We start from the raw sequence: 7,709 nt of genomic DNA on the forward strand, positions 1-7,709 counted from the left end.
AAACGCTGTCCCCAGCTGGAGGCGTGATCTCTGCCCGCTCGTCATCACCCCACCCTCGCTGTACACACTGAGTACTGGACAATTGTGTAACTCCCTCCTCTGGACGGATGTCTTCCTCCTCCATTGACTCCTCCTCATCCTCCTCACAAACTGTCCCCTGCCTACGCGTTTGTGAGGAACCACGTGGCGCTGACTGTCCAGAAGATGATGGAAGTGGTGAATCCTCATCCTCCACCTCTTCCACAACATCATCCCTTAGCGCTTGCAGTGATTTTTCAAGCAGGCAGATAAGGGGGACAGTCATGCTGACTAGTGCATCATCTGCACTCGCCATCCGCGTGGAATAATCAAAGGGACGCAAAACCTGGCAGACATCCTTCATAGTGGCCCACTCTGTGGTTGTGAAGTCTGTACGGCGCTGACTGCGACTTTTTTGCGCCTGATACAGCTGGTACTCCATTACAGCTTGCTGCTGCTCACACAACCGCTCCAACATATGTAACGTGGAATTCCACCTGGTAGGTAGGTCACATATGATGCGATGTTCCGGCAGGCGGTGTCGGCGCTGCAGAGCCGCAATGCGCGCTTTTGCCGTGCTGGAACGCCGCAAGTGAGCACACTCTAGGCGGACCTTGTGCAGCAGTGCATCAAGATCCGGATAGTCCCTCAAAAAACTCTGCACGACCAAATTGAGCACATGTGCCAGACATGGGATGTGAGTGAGGTTGCCGAGGCCCAGGGCTGCCACCAGATTTCGGCCATTATCACACACTACCATGCCTGGCTGGAGATTCGCTGGCTCAAACCACACATCGCTCTCCTGCTTGATGGCATTCCAGAGCTCCTGCGCTGTGTGGCTACGATTCCCCAAAAAAATTAATTTCAAGATGGCCTGTTGACGTTTGGCCACGGCTGTGCTCATGTCGGTCGTAACAGGTACACGTTCATCACGGGTCCATGTGGAGGTGGACTGTGACGGCTCCTGCAGCGATGATTCTGAGGAACTGGTGTAAGAGGAGGAGTCAATGCGTACAGAATGGATTCCTGCAATCCTTGGAGTGGGCAGGACACGTCCTGCGCCACTCGCACGGTCTGTACCCGGCTCAACTACATTAACCCAATGGGCAGTGAGGGAAAGGTATCGCCCCTGTCCATGTTGACTGGTCCACGCATCGGTGGTGAGGTGGACCTTGCTACTGACGGCGTTCAGTAGCGCGTGTTTTATGTGTCCCTCCACATGCTTGTGCAGGGCAGGGACGGCTTGCCTGCTGAAGTAAAAGCGGCTGGGCACATTGTACTGTGGGACTGCCAATGACATCAAGTCACGGAAGCTGTCAGTCTCCACCAGCCTGAATGACAGCATTTCCAGTGACAGAAGTTTGGCAATGCCTGCAGTCAGAGCCTGTGCTCGTGGGTGGTTTGACGAGAAAGGCCGCCTTTTCTCCCATGCCTGTACTACCGATGGCTGTAGACTGGGCTGGGAGTGTGTGGATGACTGGGAAAGTGGTGCTGCGGGTGGAATGACAGCGGGTCTCTGGACAACAGGGCCAGAGGTTCTTCCACGGCGATCCTGGGAGGAAGCCGAACCAGCTGCGTGTGAGCTAGAGGAAGAGGCAACACGAGCTGAAGAGGTGGTAGCTGCCGCTGTTGGTTGGCCTAGCTCTTCAGTGTGTTTGTCTAACTCCGCCGGGTGCCTGTTGCGCACATGTTTCCACATGTTGGAGGTATTGAGGTTGGCGACTTTTTGACCTCTTTTGATTTTTTGATGACACACCTTGCATCTGACATAGCAAATGTCATCTGCAACTGTGTCAAAAAAGGACCAGGCACTGCAAGTCTTGGGAGCCCCCCTTTTGACTTTTGGAAGAGACATGCTCCTTACGGGTGCCAAAGCGGAGGCTGCAGGATCCGCAGTCTTCCCCCTCCCTCTCCCTCTTTGGGCCGTACGGGGAATCTCTTCCTCAGAGCTGCTCCCACCACCTTCCTGTCCCTGACGCCAAGATGGGTCAAGGACCTCATCATCTACACTACCCTCTGCCCCCAACTGCTCCTCCTGGGTAGTCTCAGCAGCAGAGCACGCACCAGTAAGTGGCACCTGAGTGTCATCATCAGCTGATGCGGCCTGCGAGGTGGTGACCGGAGCCACTGGCCCACCCGCCTCTTCAGAGGAAGACAGAAAAAGCGGTTGGGCATCACTGCACCCTGCCTCTTCTTCCATTTCTCCAATGCTGCTTGGCTGGCCCCCTGTTTCCAAGCCAAGAGATGATTCAGAGAACAGAAGTAGAGACTGCTCCTGTCCTGGGATCTCTGTCTGCCTGGGCAATTTTGCAGGTGGTGAAGAGACAGATGGCTGCTCTCCAGTGCTCTGTGTCTGAGAGGATGTGGCACTAATGGAAGTTGATGCATTAGCTGCCATCCATCCCACAACGGCTTCAATTTGGTCTTCACGCAGCAGCGGTGTACGGCGCTCGGCGACAAAGCTGCGCATGAACGACTGTTCCCTTGTGAAAGTGGGTGCTGATGACTCACCGGTGCCCGCAGCAGGCACAGAATCCCCACGTCCCCTCCCTGCTCCGCGCCCACGCCCACGCCCACGTGCCTTACTCACTGCCTTCTTCATCTTGGTTGACTGATAAAGATAAGCAGAAAAGTACTAACGGCTTTGTGTGCTTATTCCTGAGCAACTCCTCCTAACAGGTATAAGACACACTAATTTTCTAAAGTGTGGACTAGACTTGAATATGAGCTAATGTGGCCTACACAAATGTAAAGTGGTGTGTAACTGGTGTGTTTGGTGAACTTTATTATTTATTTATTTTTTGGGGGCTGAACTGACAACGGATAGAGCTGCAATCACACGGAGACCGTGCAGACAGCCGTAAACGGCGCTGCAAGGCCCAAAAACCCTCCTCTACTTTATCCTATGTAGTGTTTTTCCACAAATTAGCTGGAGACGGGTGGAAAGACACTAATAGGAATTTTTGGAAAAAATGTGCAGCAGCCTGCACTACTTCAAAAAAAAAAAAAAAAAAGGACAGTATGAGGCAATGAACCACCCTCCCTGAACTGAATACAACCAGCTATGGATGGCCTATGTGGCTGCACTCAGACTAGAGAGTGGGCTGCACTCACACACACACACACAGAGAGACCTTGCAGATCGCTGTGAAAACAGCGCTACAAGGCAAAAGGAAGGTGAATAGTAGGTGAACACAGCGGTTGCTAAATTAGCCTTTGGAAAGCACAAAGAAGCAAATCGCTATCTCTAAACTGTCCCTCAGTCAGCAAACAGCGTCCTGTCACTAACTGAATTCACAGCAGAGTGATCGCAAAATGGCGCCAGCGACTTTTAAACTGCATCATGACATCATTTCAGCAGCCAATCACAGCCATGCCAGTAGTTTCATGCCCTCCATGCTGAACAGGATGTGCCCACACTTGAAATCATTCTCATTGGCTGAATTTCTGCATTTTGAATCTGGGAACTTCCGATTCCGGTATCCGATACGCGGCAAGTATCGGAATCCCGGTATCGGAATTCCGATACCGCTAGTATCGGCCGATACCCGATACTTGCGGTATCGGAATGCTCAACACTAATAGTGACCCATTCAATTAAAGAGCTACCTTCCAGAAGTCAGCAGTATTCTGGCTCTCTATGAGCCAGATCATAAAAAATAAATTATTTTCTAGTATAATAAAACAAAAAAAGAAGCATATGACCCAAGTGACCAAATGAAATGTGAACCATGGTCTATACCAATTCTGGTGAATGAGGCAGATTTGTTTAGAGCTAATTGTAACTATTAAACTATTATGATAGATATAATAATTATCATTAAAGGGGCAGTCATTTTTATTTTACCGTATATCGAAACTGGGAAAAAAAGAGAGGAACCCCACATCCAAATATTATACATTGATTTATTGGGGCTAAGAAAAATTATGAAAACTGAACACGAGGGTGTTAATTAACATTTTGATCAAAATGTATAAGCCCAATGTGACTTTACTGTAAATCTCTAAGTGGGTCCTTAATAAATTAGATGCAATGCTGCACAGTGACCATCGCTGCTACAACACACCACCAGCAGCAAGAGTGACCCAGGTGCCCCCAGAATCCATGCTGCCAGACAATGCCCCAACGGTTCTGGGTTATAGCACCCCACACACCTCATAGGCTCAGTACCAGAGCAACAATGGTCACCAAACAGCACCAGCACAATGTGAACTGATTGGAAAAACTCACCCTCTATGAGATCTCAGGCAAAAAGCATAAACAAGATAGAAGGGACCCTTTTTTGTAGTCTATTGCTAATTTCAATATGCTTGTGCCAAATGGAAAACAAAAAAATGAGAAAATACACGTACTCCTACACTGATTAGAAGCACTTCTTCATATTAAATGGTGCAGATTTCTGTTAGCAGTGCAGGGGTTAATCTGTTCAAGTCAGAGTCTCTGAAGCGTTCCTGCTTGGATGATCTCAGCTGTTCAGTATAGGCCTCTCCTCTCCCGTATATTCATCATCATTAAGCATTTAGGACAACATTGGATCATTCAGAGATCCACAATGAACTTCTGGAGTGAGTTTGCTGCACTGAAAGTAAAGGGGCCGAATAATATTGCACGCCCCAATTTTCAGTTTTTGAATTTCCACAAAAATGTAAAATAACCAATAAATTTCATTCAACTTCACAATTGTGTTCCACTTGTTGTTGATTCTTCACCAAAAATTTACATTTGGTATCTTTATGTTTGAAGCATGATATGTGAGAAAGGGTTCAAAAGTTCCAGGGAGCCAAATGCACTGTATATATATATATATATATATATATATATATATATATATATATATATATATATACACAGTACAGTATATATATGTATATATATATATATAAACTGTATATGTATATATATAACCCATGATGTCTCCATTCATTTTGCTGTTATCAATCATACATACTCATTATTTGTCTCTGTCCCCTGTGTACTGCGTTTGCTTTTTCACTGGTGGTTTTCCCACCTTTACCTTATTTTAATGTTTTTTGCAATACCAATAAAGCTATATTTTTCTCATCTATTTTTGGCTCTTAAATTCTGTTTTTCCTTTTCTGTTAACAATTCTTATTTCATGTTTTATGTACACATGTGGTGGTGACTGCAACTTTTCTTACGTTACTATCAATCATTATTTATACATTCACATGTGTACTTTGACTTTGAGGTTTTTATTGATCCTCCCTTATTAGTCAAGTTTGTGTATATACTGTACATAAACTATTACTCCCCACTTCCCTGGGTGCAGGAGAGGGACAGATATAGTCCTGATTGAGGAGTTCAGCGAGGTACGTGGTCCCGGCATCTTCACCATCAGAAGTAATCTGAGGAGCAGTGATAGCCAGGGGGCCCCTAGCATTAGGAACAGGGAAGTAGCCCCTGGCCCCGAGTATTCTGACAACAGAGTTGTGACAATTCTATATCAATGTCTGACTTTGGACAATGATATACAATTTGTTCACTAGATTGACTTTGGTTCCCCTAAAGTATTTGACAAGTAAACAGTTAATTTACAATCAAAGATGAAAAGACTTCTGTTCAGTCAATTTTCAAAGGCTCCCTCACACCTCCCACCGCCTGCCTTTCACACCAGCTTTTTTTATTCCCTCACAGATGCTAGTGTATTCATTTTACCCTTTAAATCTTCCCCGAATGCACCGTCAATTTCAGCTTGATTTATCGAAAGATTAACCATTACTACACATGAGCTCAGTCATTTTTGGTCTTTACGTTCCCTTTACGATTCTTGAGTGGTGAAAATAAGGTGAAAGTATTTAAAATGAGCCACGGAGCTAAAATACAAAATGCAATGGTCATAAATTATGTACATGCTGTACTGAGAAAGGAATCGGATAGTTCACTCACACATACTGTGTGGCAGAGAAGTGTCACGAGGGAAACATTTTTCTACATGGAAGAGATGTTTTATCAGTTCATTACCATTAAAAAATTTTGAAAATCTGCAACAAGGTCCCCACTTACCACTTGGTCAGTAGAAATAGGTGGCTTCTTAGGTTGCACAGGGTTTGGAGCCCTCTTAGGAAATTAGGCTTGGGTACTACTAATAAATCTGCCCTGGTGACATTTCCCGCCAGGGAGCTTGTTATATCTGAGTTAAATAGGTAATTTCAGAGCCATATTATAGGAATGCATTGACTAAAACATGGACTATGTACCACCATAAGGGCTTGTTTACATGGCCACTTTGTACAGAATTATGGTACATTGTTCTACTGTTCAGAGATCCTACACAATTATGGCGTTCCTGGAAGAGTCATCAGAAGAAAACCTCTCCTGCGTCCTCACGCAAACATAACACCATCTGTAAAAAGGCTGTAGTTCAAAAGAGGATAGCTTCTACAAATGGATAATGATACTAAACACACGTCAACATCCACAGTACACTACCTCATAAGGTTCAAGCCGAAGGTTTTACAATGGCCCTTACAGTCCCCTAATCTGAACATCATTGAAAATCAGTGGTAGACCTCACAATAGCGGTAAATGCATGACGCCCCAGGAATGTCACAGAACTGGAAGAATTTTCAAAGGAAGAATGGATGAAAATCCCTCAAATAAGAATTTAAAGACTCTTGGTTGGCTACAAAAAGTGTTTACAAGCTTGTGATACTTGCAAAATGGGGTGCAACTAGGTACTAACCATGCAGAGTGCCCAGACTTTTGCATTGGCCCCTTATCTTTTTTGTCATTTTTAAAATTTAAAAGATGACTATACGATATCTATATATATAATTGTCTAAGGGTTTTTCTGTCTGTCTGTCTGTCCTGGAAATCCCGCGTCTCTGATTGGTCGAGGCCACCTGGGCCTCGACCAATCAGCGACGGGCACAGTATCGACGTAGAAATCCCGCGTCTCTGATTGGTCGAGGCCTGGCGGCCTCGACCAATCAGCGACGGGCACAGTATCGACGTGGCGACTATGATGTCATAAAGGTTGCCTCGACCAATCAGCGACGGGCACAGTCTGCCGCGAATTCTGGAATCATCATTGTCCATATACTACGGGGACATGCATATTCTAGAATACCCGATGCATTAGAATCGGGCCACAATCTAGTATATGTATATATATATATATATATATATATATATATATATATATATACATTATTTTGCCTAAAATACAAAGGAAATGTGTCATCTTTAACTTTAGGCCTTTTAGAGATCATTTCATCTTCGTCTTGATTAACTGTTCACAATAACAGTAATTTTGACCAGGGGAGTTAATACTTTTACATGACACTGTAATCACACAACCAAATTGCAAAATCACTTATACAAGTGATAACATTTCTGATAGTATAATTAATCAATCCCATGTTTAGTGCTCTCTCCCTTTTCATCTTAGAACTACAAAAGCAATTGCTGCATATTTACTGTAATTACCAATGGGAGCAGAGTCCTTTAACCACGTGTTCTTCTCTCAAAACATTGTTTTTATGGAGCAGTATGATGTCTCTTGGAAGCACCATTAGGCAGTACATAGAATATATATGGGTCTGTAATAAGTATGATGTTCACAAACGGATGATAAAAAAAATCATGTAAGCCCATCCACCTACAACAAGGTGACCTCAGATCAGATGTGCCTAAAAAGGCTGAAATGAACTGGGCAGAAAATAGGATC

Source organism: Ranitomeya variabilis, chromosome 7 (genome assembly GCF_051348905.1).
Source record: "Ranitomeya variabilis isolate aRanVar5 chromosome 7, aRanVar5.hap1, whole genome shotgun sequence".
Lineage (NCBI taxonomy): Eukaryota > Metazoa > Chordata > Amphibia > Anura > Dendrobatidae > Ranitomeya > Ranitomeya variabilis.